Genomic DNA, 12,066 nt, shown 5'->3' with positions numbered 1-12,066 from the left:
ACTTTAAAAAGCGCCGTCTAATTAAAGTGTTTCAGTGTTTAAATACCTAAACTAATCCATTGAAGTGCATTAAGGCTCAGTCATTGATTGAGAGATCCAGCAAAGGCAAAATCATTAGAGGAGATTTGAAAGATGTCCTCTGTTGATTGTTCCAGAGGAAACTTTAGCCTTTTACTTTATTTGAATGGAAACAGCATCGCTAACGCTAACAGTGTTCAAAAGGTCAGTAACAGTGACAGAACAACTCATACCTCAGGTTCTGGACCCGTAAAGACGCCAAGAGGACGTGAGCTGGTGCCTTCAGCCACTGCCACAGGCGAGAATCATACAAACCAGCTTGTTTACTTTAAATGAGAAAGAGGAAATGTCAGACAGAACCAACGCTGCTCCGTTCCTTTGTCAGAACCAGGATTGGACCCTCGCGAGCCTCGACTCACAGCAGGTCGTCTGCTTTGGGAAACTGAGGAAACTGCACTGTGTAAAGGAAGCGATGGGGAACGAGCGGCGCCTTCTCCCTCGTGTGGCCATTGATCTGCAGGCTCTGATTCAAGCTCCATATTAAATCACCCTGGGGTCCGGAGCCGGCCCGTTCTCCCTGCCTCTTTGTTCAGACCGGCACCAAAGATAATAGAAAGCATTTTGCAGCGAGTGCCGCAGGGCTCCAATCTCGCCTCCAGCTTTTTTACCCATTCTTTCCTCTCACTCCTTCTGCACCTCTTTCTTTCACCTCTGTCCTTCTTTCTTCTTTCCTCCTTTAAATCTCTGCCTTCGTCCTTTCTCGTACATTGTAAAGAAATCCTTTGTGCAACCTTGATGGAAAGACCACTTTTAAACAAAGACGTCTCGCCGTGGAACAGGGACAACAAATAGGATCTTTTGTGGCCGCTCTGAAGGTGCTCTTTCATCACCTACGGACAGAAGGAGGAAGAGGGAGAGTCTGAAGGAAGGAGCTCTTTGTCCGACAGCAAACTACAGCTTTCAAAGAGAAGTGGGTGTTTGTTCTCCAGAGCTGGTGTAGTTTGACATCACCAACTGGCAGCGATTCTCCATATGATGCTCGACAAACACCAGCTGGTGATTCGCTGCACATTCACTTGGTAAAAATCCCCAGATTGTTTGTGTTGACGCGCAGCTCCAGCGCCAACAGTAACACAGCAGCGACTGGTCAACACAACAGGAAGTCGCTGCAACAGGAGCGCTTTTCTCATTTCTCTAATTGGATCTGAGCAAATCTGACCCACAAACGCCCTCTGTGTGTTCTCAGGGGCCGATGGAGGGTTCTTAGAGTGTGTGTCACGCCAACGTTTGCTTGATTGTGTGTGTTTAAAGTTTAAACTCAACTCTTAACAACCTGCAGAGAGCCATAAATCTTGTGGACAGGTTTGTTGTTGGGAGTTTTTGCCTTTCTTCGCTCTGACGTCGGGCGAGCGGACCGGCGGCCGAGCAGCAGCTCCAGCTCCAGCTCTCAGGTCCAGGAGAACGTGCTGGATAATGGACGATGCTAATAAATACATGACAGCTTTGAATGATGCATTTATCTGCTGCTGTTTGCTGGATCTTCCTATTGGACGGTTCCGTGCAGCCGTCCTCTGGATGAGATGCAGCTTCAGCAGCTCCACTGGGTCCGACCGGCTCCAGCACCGGAGCCCTGAGCCGCCGCCAGCGCTTCCCACACGTCTCCGTGTGTGGGTTTGTCTGGACCCCCTGCTGTTACACACAACAAACCGCCAAAGGTAAAATAACAGCGCTGACATCCAGAACATGGCGTCAGCGCTGCTCCTGTTCCCCGGTGATGTGAAAATAGAAAAACCACACACTGAGTGGATTACAAATTCAAATGCACTCTTATCAAAGTGAGCTGAATTTTTCCCAACTGATCCCAAGTTCACAGTTAAACGCGGCACATCCTCACCGGCTGCATGGGGGCAGAACAAACACAGACATGAGACATGGGGAGAAGCTAACGGGCCGAGGCCGGTCCGTTCTGGCTGCGAGGGGCCAACTGCTAAACCACCAATTACTGCAGGCGCTGTTGATGGATGACGGCTCCGCATCGACTAAAAGGGCATGAGGACGTGTGTGTGTGTGTGTGTGTGTGTGTGTGTGTGTGTGAGTCCAGTGGAGCTTTGTGTTGACAATCCAACAACGCTACTTTGACCCGTGGAGCCGCGGTCCCGGTCAAAGCGCTCATAAATTTCCCTCCATCGCAGCTTGTTACGATGAGGCCGGGAGCTCGTGACCCAGAGTTCGGGTCACGGTTACGATGAACCGAACCCCGAACGAACGCAAAGCACAGCTTCGCCTCATTTCTCGCCATCGCTCTATTGCTGCATCCGCCGCCGTGTCCTTCACCCTGACTCACACAGCGACACGAGCAGCTTCTTCTTCTACACATGAAACGGGACGTCTTCCTGCCCGAGGCGTTGGTTGGATCAAACTCCACATGCATCAGCAGCGTCTGCGCCGACAGCACAGACAGCATTATGAGCTCGGTGACTCATAGATATGTGTAAATGTGTCTGAAATCATTTGACAAAGACACAACAGCGCGGATGAACATGTGCAATAAAAGGGTGATTCATTTTAAACTAGAATTCACACTTAGCAACGTACGTTATTATTATTGCACTAATTATGTGTAAAGTCGAGTTATTTTATTGACTTTATGTTAATTCTTAACAGACACCAAATAGCTGAGAATAAAATTTATGTTTAAACAATTAGAATAAAGAAAAAAATAGAACATATAAATTGTTCAAAATATTTATTTAAATGATAACAGGTTGCTGCCTTGATTTAATACTAATGGTTCATGTGCAATAACAAAAGAAATGAGTGCTTTCAGCCACATGTTGCATGTGCTGAATACGTAAACGTCGGCTGTCACTGAAAAACTAAAATACAAAACAAGCCCAGACTCGATCACGCTCACTTGTGCGACGCTACAGCTTCAGCTTCAGCTGTAGTGAAGCCGCTGTGGATGATGATGGTCGACCAGCTTCACCTCCTCTGACTCCGGCTGCTGTGAGGAGCTAAATTGGCCCCGCTGAGTAAAAAGACATCAGATGGACAGATTCACTGCTTTACTCCTCAGACGCCTCTCGAGACAAAAATGTTGCTAAGATGCCACCGCGCTGAGTGTCAGTCACAGGGAGGCTGAAATGGGGAAAGGAGGAGCGGGAGTGGAAAGATGGGAGATGGGAACGGGAAGAGAGGGAGGAGAGAAAACAGGAGGGAGACGAGGACGGGGGGAGAAAAGGGTGAGCGCTGAGACTCCTCCTCAGCATCAGGATCCTTCAGAGCGGAGCCGTCGGTTGGATTCACATCCCTCCGGACGCCTCTGTAGAAACATATGCATGATGTTTCTGGCATCGGATGAACTTTGACCTCTGACAAGGACAGATTTCTGGGCCCGTTTGTGGCCAGTTGCATTCGCTCGCGCTGCACACATTTACTCGCTCCACTCCCATCGTGTCCACAGGGATCCGATGGAGGAGAGCAGAAAACAGTGCAATGTGTTCAGTGACGCCATCGTCTTCATGCGTCGTCTTTCTCCCCATTAGACGCACGCGAGCCTCAAGCAGCCAGCAGTCAAGACTTTACACACAAACCACCTTTAGAACCAACCAGCGCTCACGTTCCTCCTGTAATTCTGTGATTCAGTTTCTGGTCAGATGGATTTTGTGCGTCTCTGCTTCGGATGAGGATCCGGCGGCAGTGGGAGTAAAACACGGTCCTCTGGCAGCGGACGCGAATGTGCTGCATTCGTTAACACGGACCACATTTCTTCTGGTGACTGCAGCTGCCAACGTGTGTCCCGGGTTTTTATATTGTTTCTGTCTTTTTTCCAAAAATGCAAAGCACCAGATGATGGATCACACGTTGAAGCAAACTGCTAAATGACCTCAAGGAGCAGCTGTGGATCAGTAGGTTTCACATCAGCTGCAGCGCTGGAGCCCGTGGCTTTTCTGGCAGGAGCCGCTTTGACCTCCACTGAAAGGACGAAGGAATCGGACCCAGAACCCATTCAGCTCCTCCTCCATCGGCACCACTTTACAAATGGTCCCGGCTCCTCTGTCCGCGGCCGGAACGGTTCTACAGGCCGGAACCCTGGAAATATGAGAGATTTGCTGCTGCAAAACTACCAGATAAACAAGGAAACAGCAGAGAACAACATCTCTGGCGGATGTAACAATAGCTTTGTTTGTCCTGTCTATTGATGCACACACACACACACACACACACACATCAATCAGACTATTCCAGGAAGCCCGAGCAGCGAGCGCAGAGACGCCGCGCCGCCAAAGAAAAGCTGTTGGCTGCTGCCAAGGTTGAACGCGTGCCTCGTAATGGAAAAAGAACGGAGCCGCAGACGCTGCACATTGTCTGAAACTCCATCAAATGATCCCCGCGTCTCCCGGCGCACGGCGGCTGTGACACAGTGTCTGATAATAGCAGGCGCGCGTGCACCTGCGCGGCTGCGGCGCCGAGCCTGCCTGTGCGCTGACGCCGAACAGTTGTCAGAGCAGCTGATGATCAGCGATGAAGACATGTTTCTATTTTTTCATTTTCCTGAACACAAACAGCGGCGCCGCGCGGCTTCCGGCGCCGCGGGCGCGCGCTCGCGCCTCGTCCCGCAGGCAGGAACCAGCATCCGTCTCCGCCCGCGGCTCAAATGGACCACATATCACTGCATTTCACACGCAAACACTTTCTCATCACACAAATAATCTGTGTGAACCACTCCCAAATAACCATTCAACACTTTGTGGAAGAAACGGCCCGCTGCACCTCGCTGGGACTCGAAGCATCTTGAGCGTGATTGTGTTTGTTTATTTATTGTGTTGTGAAGCGCGCAGCGGTTTGATTTAATGTGTGTATTCATTTCTTTTTAGCAGCACCCTGACGGAGACGCGTGCGTCGCGCGGCTTCCACTCGCCGGGAACAGTTGGGGGTTTTATGGAGGGCAGTCTGGCTGTTTGGACAGACTTCTTCCAGGAGGAGCGGAAGGACTGATCGGCTTCCCGGAGCCGCAGTGTAATTAAAAGCGGATATTTAGGTGCAGGTGGGTGAACAGAGCGAGATTAGGCGAGGGGCGGGGCTAGTGTTGACAGTGGCACGCTTTAATGAGTCCTGGCTGGAGTCCAGCTCCGTTTCCCGCACGGAGCATCAGCAGGTTTCATCCTAGTTTGGACGGAACCGCTCCAGAGCCGGTGCGCGCGTTTCCTGCCGCTCACAGGTGCGTCACCGTCTAATCTCGATCTGCGTGTTCGTGTGTCTGAGAGAAAAGCACGTTAAGATGACGCTGTCATCAGACATCAGCCGCGATCACCGGCGTCTGCGGCCTCGTCTCAGCGCGGAGACCACGCCCAGAAAGCTGCCGCGCGCTGACGTCACACCACGTTTAGGGAAGAGCTCCGAAATGTCACCTGCACCTGACGCCGCTCATTGTGTAACTGTCTCATAACGAGCACAAACTCCTCACTGCTCCAGAAAATGAATCTCATGATCGTCCCTCACTGATTTTGCAGCTGTTTCCTTCAGAACAGCACACGTTTACATGTTTACAACAAGACAGAGGCTCCACTGACATGTGTCACTAATGCTAATGTTAACGTGTGATAATTAGCCGCGGGAATGTTTACCGCCTGTTAGCATGCTAATATTTGGAATGGGAGCAAAAAACGCACCGCTGCAAACGTTTGTGATGCGAGTGTGAGGCCTCACGTCTGAGACGACAAATACTGAACGGAATCGGGCAAAATTCAATTCGCTGCACAGCTGTAATTACATCACACGGAGGTTTAAAAGGTACAATATCACGTTAGCGAAACCTTTTTGTGGGCAATTAAGCCGAGGCAGAGAAATCTGCTGCTCGTTGCATGTTGTTTGTCGTTCATGGTTTATTTCACTAATCCACAACAGCCTGTCAGTTTTCTCTTATTATTCACGCCTTCAATAATCTGTGAAGACGATTTGGAGATTCTTCTCCGCGCGTGTTTATGAGTCGATCACTGCAGCTTCTCCATGTTTGGCCTCATTCTCATCACATCACCTCTGTAATTCATGCTCATCGTTGACTTTGTTGCTGCTCTTTTTGTGTTGCCCCCCCCCCCGGGGGGGCAGGTCTGAATGGAGAAGTGAATGGAGGCGCAGGTGAGAAGAAAGGTTAATTGGTTTTGTTGACCATCTGTCAGACGGAGCAGGCGCTTGGATCCAGTGCACCTCAGGTTGAATAGTAAGGAATGAACTTCACAGGCGCTGATTGGCAGTGACCAGCGTGGTCACCTGTCTTATTAATAGAGCCGCCTCATCTCTTTGATTTATTCACTCCTCCTCTTCCATCGTCTCCGTCCTTTCTCCGTCTGCCCTTCTGCGTTCGGTGCCGCCAGCGTTTTCCAGCCCTTTCTTCTCTTTGTGTATCAGACTGACTGAAGTATCTTTGTGTCTCACCTCCGCCTCCCATCCATCCCTCTCAACAAGGGGAATGAACCATAGACCCCCCGCTGAGAGAAAAGGGGAAAGTCGCTGAGTGATGCATTCAGCCGCTCTGAAGGCGTAACTGGGCCGATTCCTCCAGGGTCCAACTGGACCCGCCAGACGTGGGAATGTGCACGGCCGAGTCCAAAGTGGGGGTTTCTATCAAACACGAGGGCCACTGACGGAGACAGAGACAGAAAATCAAAGACAGCCATCGCCTGCTGAAACACACTGCAGCGGGAACGAGTCAAAGCAGAGTCAAGTCAATCGCACGCAGGTGAAGCCCAGTGATGATACAGTGAACGGCTTTGACTGAACTAAAGTTGGAAACAGCATTTTCTCTTCAATCTAAATTTGTTCTGTGCAGTGATGTCAATAGTTGAGGTTTGATTTGTTGTTCTTGCATCTCATCTGGAGCTTCCTCTAACTTCACAGGCTGTTTTCAGGTATTTTATTAGTATAAACACAAAAGCTCAATCAATAATGCATTAGGAAACGCCTCTGGGAGGACTGTGCTGTAACGGGTGACATACACCTTTAATATCTTCCTCGTGCTGATGTGTAAAACATCTGCAGGAGGCTGTGGCGACGATCTCGGCTTCGGCCACAGAAGGAACATCAGAGGACGCGAACCGTTCGCTCCTCTGACGCTGCTGTTCAGTGAATCGTGGCTCTATCACCAACACACGAACACAGACCGACTCCATGACGGCTTCTGATCATGATCATGAATTTTACCGCAGGAACCAGGAGGTCATCGTTGTTTCTCTTTAATACCAGCTATCTTGAAATCAAAAATTAATTATGTGGAGTTATTGGATTTTTTAAACTAAATTATATCCAGGCCACATTAAACAGGGAGGTGATGATCATTCATCAAATTCTAAGGCAACTTTATGTCTTATATGTGACCATGCATCTCAGACGCCACAGATGCTAAAGGAATTAGAGCTTTGGTGTCTTGAGATAATAAAATAATGTGCTCATAGTTTTGAAAGCCTAAACTTTCAATCACTGGACCTCTTTGTGCGAGTTGAATCTCTAATTGCAATCATTGTACCATGAGGAATGCATCAATCAAGTAATCAACATAATAAATGAAAACTGAAATATAAAATGTCTTTCTGGAGAAAGGAAGTTTAAAGTAACAGCAGCGTGAGACCGAAGGAAAGACGAGATGAAGCGTTCGAGCTCATTCGTTTTGGTGGAAAATGATGAAGCTCAGCTCGTTTACAGGACTTCACTATGGAAACACAGTGAAGGACAGAAGACGAACGCGGACTCGTCATGACTTACGGTCACGGTGATTTAACTCTTCTCTGTTCAACCGATCATGAGAATGCTGAGTCACCCAATCTGCTAAACACAACCCGAAGCCGTCCTTTAAACAGAAATAGCACAGACTTCAATGCACCAGCGACTGTTTCTCTGCCTTTTGAAGCACGGAAGAGGAGGCACACATGCAAATATTCAACATAATATGAGTGGTGTAATTCCTGTGGAGGGATGTGTGGAGCTGCATCTGCATCTGTCAGCAGTGAAACACATCCACGCGTTGTTTCTTCATGACCTGAAGAGAAACATCTTCTCTTTTCTGCGATCAGATGAAAAGGAACTCTGGCAGCGCTGACGATTAAACTTTAATAATCCCAACTTAGTGGTAGACAGAAAGTGAGCCTTCGATTTAAATGCCACATCCACCAGCAGCCGGAGACTCTGGGGACTGAAAGAGTCCTTATCAAATATAAATAATAGTTCACTGCCATTAAGCCGCGTGGATGATTTAGACGGATGTGCCGATTAAACACTGGCCTAACGAAGTGTCTTTTTCTACTCTCCAAAAGGTTCAGCAATAAAATAAAATGACGATCCATTTCTTTTCCTTTATTACAGTTAATTATTCATCCAATAGCGTCGTCCTTCTTCTTGGAGAGTGCGATGAGCTGGATCCTTAAGACGAGGAGTCTGTTGGGTCACACCGCCTCCAGGGAGCATCCAGCGCAAACTGGCTTTGTGTTCTTCAGTTTCCATTATTGTGGACTCCTTTATATCAGGTTTTTGATTTTTGATGCAGCAGCAGTTCTGCTGAACTATCTGTGTTTTTATTTTGGTTCCAAAATGTGCTTTTGTTAGTTTCAACATTTCACTATCTGAGATGATTAATAATTCAAATGACATTAATCTGGCCCCGTGTGAGGGTTCAAGGTTTAAGGACACACAAACAAGTAGAACAATGTACCCGTTCAGTGTCCTAGTGCGTTTCCTTTTGGACCATAATTAGAAATATTAAATGAAGGTTAATTGGAGTGCGGCTCCTGCATTCGAGGTTGTGGTGCAGCTGCTCAGTGCCACAGCTGCTTTGTGCTGCAGAGGACGACATATTGTGTAGTTTTATGAGCAATTAAGAGTTTGCTGTTGTTTAATGAGTTTAAAGCTACAGATTGTCCAACTGTGTGAATAAATATAAATATAATGCATTATAATAATGTCTAAACAGTTAAATGGTAACTGTCAGTTCAGTTTAAATGAATTGTATAATTACAGCACAGACACTAACACAGACTAATTACTTTCTTCATATGCGCGTATGACTCAGCGTCACGTGTTCATCCAAACACTGGTTGGAAACCAAACACTGGTTTGACCGCGTGGAGGAAACGCCGCTGCAGTGCAGGAGGCCACTCTGGAGGAGAAACGAGCACTTTGCTGCTCAGAAGCACAGCCGTTAACTGCGTCTGTCAGAAACACGGGGCTGAGGCTGAGGTTGATGTGCGTCTAACACGGACGTGCAGACACACGTTCCAGCTGATAAAAGGGAATGATTTAATACGGCACGATCTAATTGACCCCTCATGCGTGATCTCTGTGAGCGCTGACTCCTCCAGAACCAGCAGCTGAGAGCATGAGGCTGAACCCAAAGTGGGAGCATACGTCTTAGTCGGTTCAACTGTCAAGGGGTTCAGTTAAAGGAAACATCTGGAAGCTGCCGAACGGCATCGCAACAACGAGGCACGGTTTAAAACTGTTCCCCAGCAGTGAAGCAGCTACAAAATGTATTTGAACTGATGTGTCTGTGTCTGTGTCAGCAGCAGCAGCAGCGAAGCAGCCGTGACTCGTTCTGGAAGCCATTACTGGACTGGACCTGCACAGGTTCTGGTCGACACGTTTCAGTGGATGGTGCTTTTTACTCTGGTAATGTTATTTACTCTGCCAACAGTAAAGCACTGGTAAAATGGAGAAATCAGTCTGCCAACTGGAAGTGCTCCGACTCCAAACCTCATCAGACCCACGGACAGTAAATCATGAAGCAACACAATGAGTGGAGGAAACTAGCATCAGGTTATTGACTTTTTTTGAGTAGTCTTAGTTCCCAAACATCCAAAGTGACACTAGCGTGAAATCTCCCCTTCACTAAAACCCAGACAGACTGAGAGAGAGCTACTGTACGAAGCTATAGATGTCGACTCATTCCTCCTTGTTACCACTGCTCCCGGAGTCGAAAACGAGGTGCGAGGTCTCTGAGCGGTTTATCAGACGACAGCAGAGGAGATGAAAATAGAACAACTGTAAATTAGACACCTCATTAAAGCACAACAGAGAAAAAAATAATAATGTCTCGTAATTTTGGCCTCGCCAGGCAACATGTTTGCTCTTAATCAGCGAGAGGCTGCGTCGGTCGGTGATTGTCAGGGGATTTCTGTGTTGGTTATGTGCAATTACGTATTTGGCATTCAACGAGGCTGCACAGCAATAAACTGGCTTTGTGTTAATCCAAGATTAATTCTCAGGAGTATTAGATCAAGCAGGGGGTTTCATACTGGGGAGATGTAAAATACTCACTTGAGATTCATCAGTAAATATATAAAACTCATGATGGGAGTCCGTGCACACGCTTTAAAATGTCGGCATAAAACTGTTAAAGGCAACAGTATATTACTGTCACAGACAAAACATTATGATACAGTTATAAATACACTTTATTACTGTTAATCAAAAACAGTACGTGACTCTTTAATAATGCTAACTTAATTATAGTAGAAAATACATAGATTTACTGTTACAACATTAATATGTAGCTAAAAATACTGTTAGACCAGAAGCAAGTAAATACTGTAAGTTTTATAGCATTATTTGGTTTTAATTACAGATTGTGTCTGAGTATTTGTTGAAATTTACAGTCTAAAACCGTTTACTCCACATTTACTTAAACCTTATTGTTAAATGTCAAAGCAAAATACATGTTAACTGTTTTTACTATTATTATTATTTGTCATTGACCCTATGTTATTGTAAGGTTAGGTTAATTTACAGTTGTGTATTGCACTTAGCTCAGGATTTTTAATGAACATTCAAGGTGAGTTTGGCATTAAAAGGCTGTAATATGTTATTAAACGCCATGTTAACTGAAAAGTTGTATCTGGGTTGTACAGTGTAAGCTGTAATTTTTACATTACAATACTCTATTTTTAATCGTATTTTATTGTAAACACAAGCTCTCTTGTATACCTAAACACGTCCTGTAATTATCTAATGTATTTTTTTCAGATTTGTTTTACAGAGCAGCTTAGTTCCCTTGTGGGTTTTGCACAACGGCTCAGAGCATTGTGATTAACTTCACACTCATCTGCGTTACAGACTAAGTGAATTTACTTAATAAGGAAAAGCATAAAATGTGTCCTGATTTATGGTGACAGTCATACAAGTTGATAAAGAATCCAGGGGACAGAACAGACGATTCCCGGCCTCCTGTGTGAGCTCATCACAACATAATTGAGTTTAAATCACAGAGCTGGCGGCCCACGGGGCCTGGGATCAATCCTGGGGATCAATGACAGAACGCTGAGATAATGCCTTACAAATCAGATTTCTCAGCCAGGAGGGAGACCCGAGGAGCTGACCCGCACCGGTCCCCGGACCGTGAACGGGTTTGTTCTGTGTCATACGCCACAATCGCATTATGTGAGTGAAGATTGAGGAGACAATAACAAAAAGACAATACAATTCAGATTCTATGCAGCGCATGCACTGCCAGGACTGTTGGGAACGTTCGTAACCATCCATCATCATCTCAACACTTGATCTGCTTTAGTTCTCTGTGGTCATGAAGCCAAAATCAACATAAAGGGAAACAAACAAAAACCAAAAACAGCCCACTATCAATCAATGCTGGATGCGGGAAATGTTGATGATGAGCAGTGAAGCTACCACAGGCAGGAGTTGGTTCACACGAAACGTTAATCAAACTGAAGAAGAAAAAACATGAGAACTGATGACAAATAACAAATACTCAACGAACAAATACGTTTTGCATAAACTCTTGTGCAGAACTTTAATAAACCCTATCATCCGTGTCTGTTCAACCCTTACGTCCGTGTCCTTCGCTGCGCTGAACAACAGGGCAGAGCAGCAGAGCTGAGATCCTCCCTGCAGCCCTGCCCTCATGACGAGACACAAATAACACTTATTACTCAGGTTGGGTGACCTTTAAAAACACACAAAAAAGACTCCACAAAACACTGTGAACAGCTGGGAAAGAGCAGGAAACTGCCCACGATGATCAGCCGTGACACCAGGTGACATTAATTT

General features: G+C 46.6%; 1 long non-coding RNA gene across 1 annotated transcript; it reads left to right on the top strand.

The window, feature by feature from the left end:
• Window positions 1-4,439: 4,439 nt before the first annotated feature.
• Window positions 4,440-10,369, top strand: LOC114869688 (uncharacterized). The gene is made up of 3 exons (XR_003788199.3): window positions 4,440-5,239; window positions 6,484-6,757; window positions 8,374-10,369. It is a non-coding gene; the product is annotated as an uncharacterized LOC114869688 (long non-coding RNA).
• The last annotated feature ends 1,697 nt before the right edge of the window (window positions 10,370-12,066 follow it).

The sequence above is a fragment of the Betta splendens genome, chromosome 14 (assembly GCF_900634795.4).
Source record: "Betta splendens chromosome 14, fBetSpl5.4, whole genome shotgun sequence".
Lineage (NCBI taxonomy): Eukaryota > Metazoa > Chordata > Actinopteri > Anabantiformes > Osphronemidae > Betta > Betta splendens.
This window is presented reverse-complemented; position numbering and strand designations above follow the sequence as displayed.